The 14,285-nt window shown below is 45.0% G+C and overlaps 1 long non-coding RNA gene across 1 annotated transcript; it reads right to left on the reverse strand.

The window, feature by feature from the left end:
• Window positions 1–278: 278 nt before the first annotated feature.
• On the reverse strand, window positions 279–10,947 carry LOC125484758. Its single transcript, XR_007263576.1, has 2 exons — window positions 10,833–10,947; window positions 279–1,163 (listed from the first exon to the last, which is right to left on the reverse strand). It is a non-coding gene; the product is annotated as an uncharacterized LOC125484758 (long non-coding RNA).
• Window positions 10,948–14,285: the final 3,338 nt, after the last annotated feature.

Here is a 14,285-nt window from a genome sequence, read left to right on the forward strand (position 1 = left end):
TGGTTGGAAGAAAGGCTGCTGTATTACAACAGCAAATACCCATCAGAAAGTATAGTGTTGTGGGACATTCTGTGGTTACATAAATGCTTTCTTTTTTCACCTCAACATTCTGCACCATATTTTAGCTCTCTTCTTATAATTTTAATCTCATTAATGTGCTACATAGCTGATTTTGCCCTTTTGCCTTGGTTTCTAAGTCAACACAACCAGTCCAACATAATAGGTGTTGTAACAGATGCTTTAAAGGTCGATTTTTGGCATAAAGCATACAGCTGAGATTATTTGCAAAGTGATTTATTCCTTTTGGCATTGACCATAAGATTTAATTAACCAAGGTACAGTCAAAAGCTGAACAAAAACACGGGGAGAAAATGGTACAGTAATGTAATGGAATAGACGCACGCACTGAATGTCATTTTTATATCTGTTAAACAACTTTCTTGATTATGAACAGCCAGGAATTTTACAAGGTGATGAAGTTGGACATCTGAATTCCACAAATTCTGACGGTTTCCTTTATTTATTCTTTGATGAGCGTGGCACTGACATGACTGAATTTATCACCCATGCTTAAATTTCCAACGGTTTAAGACTGGGGTTTGTAACCTAATGTACGTTACTGCTCCCTTTTTTGGCTCCGATTTATTCCGAGTATCAACAACTCAAAACTCCAAAAAGTACTGTTTTCTCATAATACATCTATTGAGCAACAAAAATAAAGTTATACTCAATCAGATTTATACTCCAAATTTGCAAGTCTTCCTGGGCTTGTCAAAGAATTAGAAAGTATGGAGTGATCCATTTTTTTAAAAAATAGCTGATCAGCCTACTTTGTCCCGAGCTAGTTAGCTATCAAGTGAGGCCACAGTTCTTTATTCCCTGCTCAATGTTTGTTAACCACATGATCATCTCCAGATAAACTGAACTGCCATCTTAAAGCTCAGTGATTGGCCAGTTATCTCTTTACAGTCCCAACAATTTTTTTAAACTATTAACGTAGCTGGGTCTTCTTCTCCAGGCTTCACATGTCAAGCAAGACAATAATCACACCTCCTCCAAATTACTGGTTTCCAAGCAACCAGTCCACATGGTGTTTTCATCACAAATGCAAATTTAACCTTTCATATGAAATATTATCTTGCAGGTTTTTGTCCGTTCAGTTCCTTTAACAAAGCACAGTTACATCACATTAATCACATTACAGGCTTGGAATTATGATAGCTCAAGCTTAAGAATTAAAGCTCATCTCTAGTCCTTAAAAGTTATTAAAATCAATTGAACACAATATGACAGATTCAGTAAATTCCTCCTAACAACCCCCCAGTCCCAGACACTTGTATCTTTGTCTCAGTTATTTGTTATTTATGTATGTTACTCCTCACCTCAGCAGTCATTTCATTCACTGGGCAATGGGAATCATTTACAGGTTATATGTGAACCAAAGCTGATTGGAGTGTCAGATGACCCTACTCTGAATAAAGGAATAATTTACTTTAGAGGCATTCAAGAAGACATTGAATGGATAGTAATGGTGTGCAGGGATGTGGGGGAAAGGCAGGAGATTGGCACAAGATATGCTGCTGGTGAATGCAGGATGGGCCGAATGGCCTCCTTCTGTACCATAATAATTCTGTGATTATGGAGCATCTTTTATAGCCTCAAATGGCCTTTGCATCCAATGAAGTACTCCTAAAGATATAGTGTGAGAAACATAATGACCAATATGCACACAGCAAGGTCCCACAAACGGCAAATAAAGTCGTTTGTTTTTACTGTTGCTGGTTGAAGAATGGATGCTTCCAAGGACATGGGGAAGCACTCCCCTAGTTTTCTTCAAAAAGGATACTTTGAAACTCATCATTTAACATTTCATTTGTGATTCCCACTGTCTTTAAAAGTGCAATTAGGGAGAACATCAGTCTGAATGTTGTGCCTTAAATCTCTGGAGCAGGTCTTGAACCTACAGATTTTTGACTTCAGAGCAAGCAAGCATGTTGCTACCTCAGGCACCGGTGACATTGCTCCTTGCTATGAGCAGGCATCATGCTCATTGGCTAGCAGCTGCTATCGTAAATTCCACAACTGGGTATCATAAGATCCAAACTCATGACCTCTGGGTATTTAGTCTAGGGACGCAGCTGTTAGACCGCAGTATTTATTTCAAACCATCCTGTTATAGCTTACTGGGGTAGTGCATTGGAAATCAAGCCCTACTCTTCCTGGAGTTGTCACAATAGTTAACGATTTTTAAGAAGTATGCAGATTCTCTAATTTGCCTGTTTCCTAGTTCCAGACTGAAGGAGAGCACAAGCCAGATTGCTGTATCATAAAAAGTACTACACATCACAGGTAAATAGACTTTAGATATAGATAAACTGTTATGTACCGTCAGTGTTTAACACTACTAATTAAAACTCTAAACCACACACATGCACACACGATGCTTATGCGTCCTGTGATGATCAGAATGTTGTTTCTCAGCGTTTCTTTTCTGACGCTTCCATTTGTTTGTAAGAGTCATAGGGTGGCTGGTTCACTTTCAAAAAGGTCCCTGACTTAGAACGTAGAACATAACAGCGTAGTACAGGCCCTTCGGCCCTCGATGTTGCGCCGACCTGTGAAACCAATCTGAAGCCCATCTAACCTACACTATTCCATTATCATCCATATGTTTATCCAATGACCATTTAAATGCCCTTAAAGTTGGCGAGTCTACTATTGTTGCAGGCAGGGCATTCCACGCCCTTACTACTCTGAGTAAAAAGCCTACCTCTGACATCTGTCCTATATCTATCACCCCTCAATTTAAAGCTATGGCCCCTCGTGCTAGCCATCACAATCATTAAAAGTTTCTGCTCATAGTAATTGCTGAAGGAAAAGATAAACTGGTTTTCTTCATACTCATGATGGCTTTTATTGCAGAGTAGAGAGAAAGGGCTCCTAGGATGCTGCTGGTCAGAAAGCTTCTCTCTATTTTGTTCACAGCATCAGGTTGTTTAGCTGCCCGAGGACCAATCAAGTAATTGTTGGCATGCAGAAAGCGTTTGATATTAGTATTTGGTCACTGGTCTACAAATCAATCTATTAGTTGCTGCCAACCAAAGCTCCACTTGTACACAAACCTTCGCCTCCAATTCATCTGTAAACTTCTGTCACTACTGCTAAAACAAACAGCTGTGTCAACTGTATTTACAATAAGCAACAAGTTGCTTGCTTTAAAAAAATACGCAGTTGAAATAAGTCCACAGAGGCCGGTATCCCATCACCAAGTCACCCTTTATTTACACATGAAGAGTCCTTGACACTGATCCAGCTCTCAGAGTGAACAGGATGTTTGACACACCTGTTTATATCCGTCAGCCAGGGCTTCCTGATTGGACCAAATTAACAGCCCCAATCAGGGAACTCATATTCTGAGGTCCAGCTGGCTGTCATTCTGATGATCACTACATCAGTAACCCTAGTTTTAAAACAGTACTTGCCTCATTTCAGTCCAGAATTTTAAAATAACATTTAAAAAAAAAGTCTTTACAAATCAATAAATTAGAAACTAGCCATATTAGGCCAGTGAAGAATATAATTTCTACTTCACTAATTTTCACAGCTCTGCATATCACAAGGTAGGTGTATTCAAATAGTTTTTTTTAATGGTTTTTCAGTCTTGTCTCACATTGCTAAAATCATTGATTTACTTAGCAATCGGTCTTCTGTCAGCGACAGCAACCATGAATTATAACAATGATCTTTTATTTACTACCTTTCACAAAGGTGACACATAAAACAATAACAAACAGCAGCTGAAATAAAAATCCATTCTCTCTCATTCAGTAAGATCATAACTGAATGTCACTCCAATTCACTTTCCCACGCTATCCCCATTGAACAGCCCAGGTTACTTCACAAGGGCAGATAAAAGTGGATGCAAGTTATAGAGGATGTAGTTGTGGGGTGTGCCCTAGTGTTAGTCAATCAGGTTGGTTTTCAAGCAGGAAAATTGTGGAGATATGGCTGAGGTTTCGGGAGAAAATTCCAGAGCTTGATCTAGATAGTTGGAGACAGACCTTGTAATGGTGGGGTAGAGGGAGGGGAATATATAAAACGCTGTAACAAAAACAGAAGTTGCTGGAAAAGCTCAGCAGGTCTGGCAGCACCTGTGAATAAAAATTCAGAGTTAACGTTTCGGGTCCGGTGACCCTTCCTCAGAAGTAATGGCAGCTAGGAAAATGTCAGTTTACATGCAGAAGATAGGGTGGAGGGTGGAGCCCAAAAGAGAGAGAAGAACATTGGACAGACAAAGGAATGGATAACAGTCTGGCTGGGAGGGTGAATAGGTGTTAATGGAGACTATTATTGACTGACAACAGTGGGTGTGTAATGGCAGGCTTTGTGATAACAAGGCCTGGTGTGTGGGGTAGGGGACTAGGACATGGGAGAGTTTAGGCCCTAAAATTCTTGAACTCAATATTGAGTCCAGAGGGCTGCAGGGTCCCCATGCAGAAAATGGGGTGTTGTTCTTCCAATTTGCGCTGAGCTTCGCTGGAACACTGCAGCAAGCCTGAGGCAGAGATTTTGGCCAGGGAGCAGGGTGGTGCATTAAAGTGGCAGGCAAATGGAAGTTCAGGGTCTTTTTTGGTAGTACAATTTAGATGTTCTGTAAAGCAGTCACTCAGTCTATGCTTTGTTTCCCCACTGTAGAGGAGACCATGTTGTGAGCAGCGATTGTAGTAGACTAGATTCTGGGAAGTGCAGGTAAAGTGTTGCTTCACCTGGAAGGTATGTTTGGGCCCTTGGATACTGAGAAGGGAGGAGGTAAATGGGCAGGTGTTACACCTTCGCCGGTTACAGGGGAAGATGCCATTGAGCTGTGGGGGGTGTTGGGAGTGAAGGAAGAGTGGACCAGGGTGTCCTGGAGGGAACAGTCCCTGCTGAAGGCAGATAAAAGGAGGGGAGGGGAATGTGTCTGGTGGTGGTGTCTTGCTGGAGGTGGCAGAAATGGCAGTTAATGATCCTCTCAATGTGGATGCTGGTGGGATGGTAGGTGAAGACGAGGGGAAAACTATTACTGCTGTGGGAGGGAAGAGAGGAGATGAGGGCCAAAGTGCAGGAGATGGTTTGTTCACGGCTTTGGGCCCTGTCAACCGCGGTACTGGGGAATCCTTGGTTGAGGAAGAAGGTGGACATTTTGGAGGCTCCCTTGTCAAAATTGGTCTCATCTGAACACATGCGACGGAGACAGAGGAACTGAGAGAATGGGACGGAGTCTTTACAGGAAGCACGGTTCAAGGATGTACAGTCAGGTAACTGTGGGAGTCAGTGGGTTTATAATGGATATTAGTGGCCAGTCTATCCCAGTAATGGAAACAGAGATGTCAAACAAGGGAAGGGAGGAGTCAGAGATAGACCAGGTGAAAATGAGGGCAGGACTGAAACTGGAAGGGAAATCGATGAACTTTTGCAATTCCGAACGAGAGAGGGAAACAGCACCAATGATGTCATCGACATATTAGACAAAGACTTGTGGTCGGGGCCTGGAATAGGACTGGAACAAGGAATGTTCCACATACCCCATGAAGAGACAGGCATAACTGGGGCCCATGTGGATACCTGTGGCCACCCTTCTAGCCTGAAGAAAATGAGAGGAGTTAAAACAGAAGAAGTTGTTGAGGGTAAGGCCGAGCTCGGCCAAGCGGAGGAGGATTGTGGTGGGTGGGGATGGCTCAGGTCTTTGTTCTAGGAAGAAGTGGACAGGCCTAAGACCATCCTGGTGGGGAACGGACGTGTAAAGGGATTGCATGTCCATGGTAAAGAGGCGGCGGCTGGAACCTGAAATTGGAAATTCTGAAACTGGCGTAAAGTGTCAGAGGAATCATGGATGCATGTGGGCAGGAACTGGAGTAAGGGAGAAAACACTGATTCAAGATAGGAAGAGATGAGTTCTGTGGGGCAGGAGCAGGCTGAAACAATGGGTCTGCTCAGACAGTCCTGTTTGTAGATTTTTGGAAGGAGGTAGAAGGGAACTGTGCGGGGCTGAGAGACTATCAACTTGGAGGCAGTTGGGGGGGTGGGGGGGGGGGGGGGTGGGGCGTGTGGTGGCGGTGGGAGAAGGTCACCAGATGAGGTCAGTTACCATAGTTGATACAATGGCCTAACGTCCCATGTGGGGTCATGGTCCAGGGGAAGATAGGAAGAGATATCCGAGAGCTGGCGCTCAGCCTCAGCAATGTAGAGGTCAGCATGCCAGACTACAACAACACCACCCTTATTGGCAGGCTTAATGACAAAGTCAGGGTTAGGTCTAAGCACACAGTGACCTTGGTTTGGAGGGAGATGAGTTGGATTGGGTGAGGGAGGCAGAGAAATTGAGGCAACCAATGTCATGTCGACAGTTCTCTATGAACAGATCGAGTGCAGGTAAAAGGCCAGAGGGGGAGAGAGAGCGTTGGAACTGGGTGAAGGGGTCTGTGGGATGGAGGAAGATGACGGAAGAAGAGTTCGACGTCATGTTGTGCCCAAAATTCATTAACGTGGGGATGCTGGGAGATAAAGTTGAGGCTTTTACCAAGTATAGAATGTTCAGCATCAGAGCGCAGAAGGTTAGGAGGGATGGTGAATACCTGACAGGAAGTGGGATTGGGGGAGGGTATGGAGTCAGAGGGAAGGGGAGAAGAGGAAGGTTCCAGGGGGCCATGGGTATTTTTGAGTTGTTGCATCTTGTGGGCCTTGATGCCTGAAAGGAAAAGAAAAAGCTTCTTGTTAGCACGACGAATGAGCCGGAAGATGACGTGGAACTGTGGAGTGGTGCAACATTCAGTGCACATTTCTAAATGTCAAGGAAGAAGTATCAAAAAGTTAAAAAATACGTGCATGCAGTATTGGCTTTTTAGGTGTTTTTTCAGCACATAGTGAAACCAAACAAAAACTGTTTAAAGACTTCTCTGAATATTTAGGGCAGAAAACTCACATCAAATTGTAAATCTTCACATGTCAGAATTTAACAGTATGGTGCCATTAAATGCTCATCTGGAAATGAGCCAGCAGCTTTAAACTTTAGAATGACAAATTAGTCTTTGCTGTTTGATTAAATGCACCCCGAATCCCAGGGCTGCACAGTAATCGAAGGCCAGATATTTGGAGTATCAGATGTCAGACAGTTCTCTGGCAGAAGTTGCAACGTGCTTAGCACTGAACCATTTGCAGTTACGACTCTCAGTAACTTGGATGAAATTATTCAGATTTATCATCTTAATTATGAGGAAACATTCTCTTGAGCTATACAAATGATGTGACTTTATTACAGTATAAATAAACAATAGGATTGGTTGCGGGGAAAACGGAATGAGCAGCCATAACAGATTCAAAGTTGGAATTATTTTTGCGGCAGTTGATCGAGAAGCAAAGAAAATAAGGCCATTAGATATAATAGCAGAATGAGACCATTCAGCCCATCGAGTCTGCTCATGGCTGATATGTTTCTCAACCCCATTCTCTTGCCTTCTCTTGCCCATAATCCTTGGTTCTCTTACTAATCAAGAATCTATTTTTCTCTGCCTTAAATACACTCAATGACTTGGCCTCTACAGCATTCTGTGTCAATGAGTTCCACAGATTAATCATCCTCTGGCTGAAGAAATTCCTCCTCATCTCAGTTCTAAAGAGTCATCCCTTCACCCTGAGTCTCTCCTACGAGTGGAAACATCTTCTCCACGTCCACTCTATCTAGTCCTCTCGGTATGCTGTCAGTTTCAATGACATTTCCCCTCATCCTTCTAAACTCCACTGAGTACCGACCTAGAGTCCTCAACCACTCCTCATAGAACAAGCTCTTCATCCCTGGTTAGAGATAGTAGGAACTGCAGATGCTGGAGAATCCGAGACAACAAGGTGCAGGGCTGGATGAACACAGCAGGCCAAGCAGCATCATAGGAGCAGAGAGGCTGACGTTTCGGGCCTAGACCCTTCATCAGAAAAGGGGGAGGGGAAGGGGGTTTTGAAATAAATAGGGAGAGAGTGGGAGGCGGATAGAAGAGGGATAGAGGAGAGGATAGGTGGAGAGGAAACAAACAGGTCGAAGAGGCGGGGATGGAGCCAGTAAAGGTGAGTGTAGGTAGGGAGTTAGGAAGGGGATAGGTCAGTCCAGGGAGGACGGACAGGTCAAGGGGGCGGGATGAGGTTGGTCGGTAGGAGATGGAGGTGCGGCTTGAGGTGGGAGGAGGGGATAGGTGGGAGGAAGAACAGGTTAGGGAGGCAGGGACGAGCTGGACTGGTTTTGGGATGCGGTAGGGGGAGGGGAGATTTTGAAACTTGTGAAATCCACATTGATACCATTGGGCTGCAGGGTTCCCAAGCGGAATATCAGTTGCTGTTCCTGCAACCTTCGGGTGGCATCGTTGTGGCACTGCAGGAGGCCCAGGATGGACATGTCGTCTGAGGAATGGGAGGGGGAGTTGAAATGGTTCGCGACTGGGAGGTGCAGTTGTTTATTGCGAACCGAGCGTAGGTGTTCTGCAAAGCGGTCCCCGAGTCTCCGCTTGGTTTCCCCGATGTAGAGGAAGCCACACCGGGTACAGCGGATGCAGTATACCACATTGGCAGATGTGCAGGTGAACATCTGCTTGATGTGGAAAGTCTTCTTGGGGCCTGGGATGGGGGTGAGGGAGGAGGTATGGGGGCAGGTGTAGCACTTCCTGCAGTTGCAGGGAAAAGTGCCGGGTGTGGTGGAGCTGGAGGGGAGTGTGGAGCGGACAAGGGAGTCACGGAGAGAGTTGTCACTCTGGAAAGCAGATAAGGGTGGGGAGGGAAAGATGTCTTTGGTGGTGGGGTCGGATTGCAGATGGCGGAAGTGTCGGAGGATGATGCGTTGGATCCGGAGGTTGGTGGGGTGGTACGTGAGGACGAGGGGGATTCTTTTTTGGTTCTTATTGCGTGGACGGGGTGTGAGGGATGAGGTGCGGGAGATGTGGGAGACACGGTTGAGGGCGTTCTCAACCACCGAGGAGGGGAAGTTACGGTCCTTGAAAAACGAGGACAACTGAGATGTACGGGAGTGGAATGCCTCATCCTGGGAGCAGATGCGGCGGAGGCGAAGGAATTGGGAATAGGGGATAGCATTTTTGCAGGAAGGTGGGTGGGAGGAGGAGTATTCTAGGTAGCTGTGGGAGTCGGTGGGCTTGAAATGAATATCGGTTTCTAGGTGGTTGCCCGATATGGAGACAGAGAGGTCCAGGAAGGGGAGAGAGGTGTTCGAGATGGTCCAGGTAAACTTAAGGTTGGGGTGGAAGGTGTTAGTGAAGTGTATGAACTGTTCCCTGGTCCCTGGGATCATTCTTGTAAACCTCCTCTGGGCCCCCTTCAACACCAGTCGAGATTTCTGATCCAAGATGAAAAGAGGAACCAAGAACGAACAGTAATGTGACATGATTAAGAAGTTTCATACAAAAAGGTAATACTGTGCAATCATATCCTTCTCATAGTGTGGCAACCAGAACTGCACACAGGGGCCCAACGAATGTTCTATAAATTTGTGACAAGTCTTCCTTGCTGCTATATTGTAGGCCCCAGCTAATGAAGGCAAGCATCCCAAATGTCTTCTTCTCCACCCTGCCTGCCTGTGCTGACAGCTTCAGGGATCTTTGGATTTATACACCAGGGTCCTCAGTACTCCCCAGGGATCTATCATTCACTGTGTATATCCTTCCCTTATTAGACCTCTCAAAATGCACCACCTCAAATTTGTCGGGATTAAATTCCATCTGCCATTGCTCTGCCACTTTGCTGCTGATCAATATCAGACTGTAGCCTGAGACCATCCACCTCACTATCAACAATACCCTCAATTTTCATGACATCTACAAGCTTATTAATTATACCTTCCACATTCACATTGTAAGGTCGGGCAAAAATCCCTATCAGTTTATGGACATACCCTGGATTTAAAACCCTTTGAAGGCAGAAGTTGTAGAAATTACACTGGATTAAATTCACTGCACATTTGAGACTCTAGAAACCATGGGCTGCAACTGAGCCAGGAAAAGGCTGACTGGGACAGACTGGGTAATATGCAAGCCCAGGGGCAGATGTCTGGAACAGGGGTTAGCTTGCAGAAACTAAAGACAGACCCCCATTCATGCCCGAGCTTAAACATGGAAGCCAGACTGCAGGAAACAAACAACTTCAGACCCTCTGGAGCCTGCAGAGGTACAAAGCCATACAATTTTACAGCCAGCGCTCTAGCACGGGAATACCGAACGCTCCACACCATTGTGCTACATGCAAACCCGTCCCACCTATGGATGTAAAAAGCATTCACAACATTATTCAAACCTGAACAAATACCCATTTAAGGGAAATACTGGACATTTCAAAACCATCGAAACCATTCACCTCAATCAAAAAACCACTCACACCTACTCCAATGCTCAGGAAGCTCATTCAGGCCCGGAGAGGAGGAACAGTAGCTCGACAGATTTGGCAGGAGATAAGGGTGGCCTGCAGTTGGGTATGACTGGAGACCCCGAGCCCAGCACAGCAGAGAAGGAAAGAGAAAGAGAGTGAGGAAGGTGTGAGACACCAGCATCGCGCCCCGATTCCAACACGGTGTGTGCTCTGAGGAAGGTTCGAGTGTCCGAGAGAGAAGCAGGCCCCGCTCGCGAAGGAAAGCAGCCCTCGCAACCACCGAACACCAGCAACCAACTACGGGCCTCTTACTCGACGCCCTGAATTAACCGGAGGTATCCAGCGACACAAGACACTGACTGGGGCAACACCAGCAACATCCAAGACAACAACCTGCTTGCAAGGACCACCAGAAAAGAAAGAAAACCCAAGCTACTCACTGGTCTGGTCCCACGCGCCTAACCACATCAGCGGACACCACTAGACTGGCTGTTACCGGTACTTGCGGCCCGTCGCAGAGTCCCGGCTACGGCAAGAGACTGCAGACAAGAGCCGGTCAAAGATAGTAGGAACTGCAGATGCTGGAGAATCTGAGATAACAAGGTGTAGAGCTGGATGAACACAGCAGGCCAAGCAGCATCAGAGGAGCAGGAAGGCTGACGTTTCGGGCCTAGACCCTTCTTCAGATCCCTTTTTGTACATGTTCTCCATTTAAATAATATTTGGATCTTCAGTTCTTCCTTGCAAAATGTATAACCTCACACTTCCCTACATTATATTCCATCTGCCAATTTTTTGTCCACTCTTAATCTGCTTAAACTGTCTTTATCTATCTGCAAGCTCTTTATGTCATCTGCAAACTTGACTATTGTACATCCATTTTCCTCATCAAAGTCATCAATATTTATTATAAATAACAGTGACCCCAGCATTGATCCCTGTAGCATTCCACTATTTAACAGTTACCATCCTGAAAATGCCCCCTAACATTCCAACTCTCTGTGTTCTAATAGAACGTAAGAACATAAGAAGTAGGAGCAGGAGTAGGCCATCTGGTTCCTCGAATCTGCCCCGCCATTTAATAAGATCATGGCTGATCTTTTTGAGACTCAGCTCCACTTACCCGCCCGCACACCATAACCGTTAATTCCTTTACTGTTCAAAAATTTATCTAGCCATGCCTTAAAAACATTCAGCGAGGTAGCTTCAACCGCTTAGTTAGCCAGTCCTCTATCCATGCTAATGTACTACCTCCCACACCTTAGGGTTTTATCTTTATTGAAGCATAATTATCAAACACCTTCAGAAAGTCCAACAAATTACATCCACTGTTTCCCCTTTGTACAAAAACTAAGTGCTGGAAAAGCTCAGCAGGTCTGGCAGCTTCTGTGAAGAAAAAAACAGAGTTAAAATTTTGGGTCCGGTGACCCTTCCTCAAAACTGGACCCAAAACGTTAACTCTGTTTTGTTTCTTCACAGATGCTGCCAGACCTGCTGAGATTTTCCAACAACTTGCATTTTTGTTCCTGATTTACAGCATCCACAGTTCTTTCGGTTCCCCTTTGCACATCCTGCTTGTTAATTCCTGAAAGAATTCTAGTACAGTTGCCTGGTATAATTTCCTCTTCATGAAGCTATGCTGACTCTGCTTAATCAAATCATGTATTTCTAAATGCTCTGCTATCACATCTTTTATCATGGACTCTGGCATTTTACCAATAACAGATATTAAGCTAACTGGTCTATGGTTACCCTTTTTTTTGGTCTCCCCATTATAAATGAAATAATTCCACAGATGTTGGCATATTGGGTCAGTGATTAGCACTGCTGCCTCACAGTGCCAGGGACCCGGGTTCGATTCCACCCTCGGGAGACTCTCTGTGTGGAGTTTGCACATTCTCCCCGTGTCTACGTGGATTTCCTATGGGTGCTCCGGTTTCCTCCCACAGTCCAAAGATGTGCAGGGTAGGTGGATTGACCATGCTAAATTGCCCATAGTGTCCAGGGATGTGCAGGCTTGGTGGAATACTCATGGGAAATACACAGCTAAAAGGATAGGCTTGGGTGGGGTGGGTCTGGGTGGGATGCTCTTCAGAGGGTTGGTGTGGACCAGATGGGCTAAATGGCCTGCTTCCACATTGTTTTAGGTCAGTATTCCATCATAAAGTCATTCTTTATTCACATATCTCCTTGACGCTGATCCAGCTCCCTCAGAGCCAGCTCTCATACTGAACAAGTTGTCTGATACTCCTGTTCTTCTCTGTCAGCCAAGGCTCCCTGATTGGACCAGATTAAGATCCCCAATCCCCAGGGAATACATATTCCATGAGCTCCACCTGGCTGACCTCATTACAATCATTACACCATGCTACCTCCGATGGTAACAGTATGGCACTGGGCAAGTATCACACTCAGTTGTGCTCCCACATGAGGCATAACACAGCCTTGCCTTAGGGTCTAGGCCTGAAACGTCAGCTTTCCTGCTCCTCTGATGCTGCTTGGCCTGTTGTGTTCATCCAGCTCTACACCTTGTTATCTAAGAGCCAGTCAAAATCGCGTTTTCACACCAGAGGTGAGTCTAAGGTCATCAAGACCTTCAAACCCAGCTTGGCTAGTCTTAGCTAGAGGAAGGTGGGGTTCAGGGCTAATGGTGTAGAACACATCTCAGAAGGGAAGTGGAATAGGATTTGGGGTCAGCAGGTAATCTCTCTCTCCCTCTCTCCTGTTAGCATAAATATCAGCCACGCACTGTATCTATTTACCCATTGTATCAAGTCTTGGCTACAAGGCTTAACTGGGGGTCAGTTTAACTGGGAGACAGGTCTCAGTCAGAGATAGGCAGGTTTTTGATATTCATTTTTTTGTTTTCTGTAAATATATTAACTTTGCTTGTTTGTTCAATAAAATCAGAGTTTTCTTTGCTTCTGAAACATCTGCCTCCAGTGATTTTCCACTACTCCACATTCCACACATAAGCCCAGTGTCAGAACGAGGGAGCAGGTGAACAGTGAACCAGGCAGCACTCCCTACAACATCCAAGTTGTTAATGTAAATAACAGCAAGGGTCCCTGTGGTACGCTGCTGATCACAGGCTTCCAATGACAAAAACAATCCTTCCATATCACTCTTTGTCTCCGATTTGCAAACCAATTTTGGACAAGTTTACAAACTTGCCTAGAATCCCATGGGCTCTTACTTCTTGAAACAACCTTCCACATAGGACCTTGTGGGGCCTTAATGAAGTCTACGTAAACCACATCAAGTGCACTACCCTCAATATATTAAGCCTGAGCAAAATTAGTCAGACAGGATCTCTCTCTAACAAATCTGTGCTGAATATCCCTAATAATCCCTACCTTTCCAAGTATCGATTAATCCTGTTCATCAGAATTTTTTTCCAATAAATTTCCTACTTCAGAAGTCAGATGAACTGGTCTGTTATTATTTGGCCTATCCCTGCTGCCATTCTTGAACAAAGGAACCACATTAGCTATCCTCCTGTCATCTGGCACTTTGTTTGTTGTCAGCGAATTATTAAATCAGGACTCCGGCAATCTCCTCCTTTGCCTCCCATTGCAGCCTGAGATACATCTCATCAGGCCCTGGAGATTTATAAACATCAATGCCCACTAAAACATCTAGTACCTTGTCCTTATTAATCTTAGCATATTCTAAAACCTCATCATCCCAACTGGTATCCCTGACCACAATGTCACAATGTCATTCTCCATGAATATTGATTTAAGACCTCACCCACATCCATTGGCTCCATGCACAGATTGCCCTTTTGGCCTCTAATATTCACTCCAGTGATCACTCTTTCCCTGGTAATCCTCTTACTTTTAATATATTCATAAAAAGCCTTGGGGTTTTCCTTGAACCCATCTTCCAAA

The sequence above is a fragment of the Rhincodon typus genome, chromosome 1, assembly GCF_021869965.1.
Source record: "Rhincodon typus isolate 14 chromosome 1, sRhiTyp1.1, whole genome shotgun sequence".
NCBI lineage: Eukaryota > Metazoa > Chordata > Chondrichthyes > Orectolobiformes > Rhincodontidae > Rhincodon > Rhincodon typus.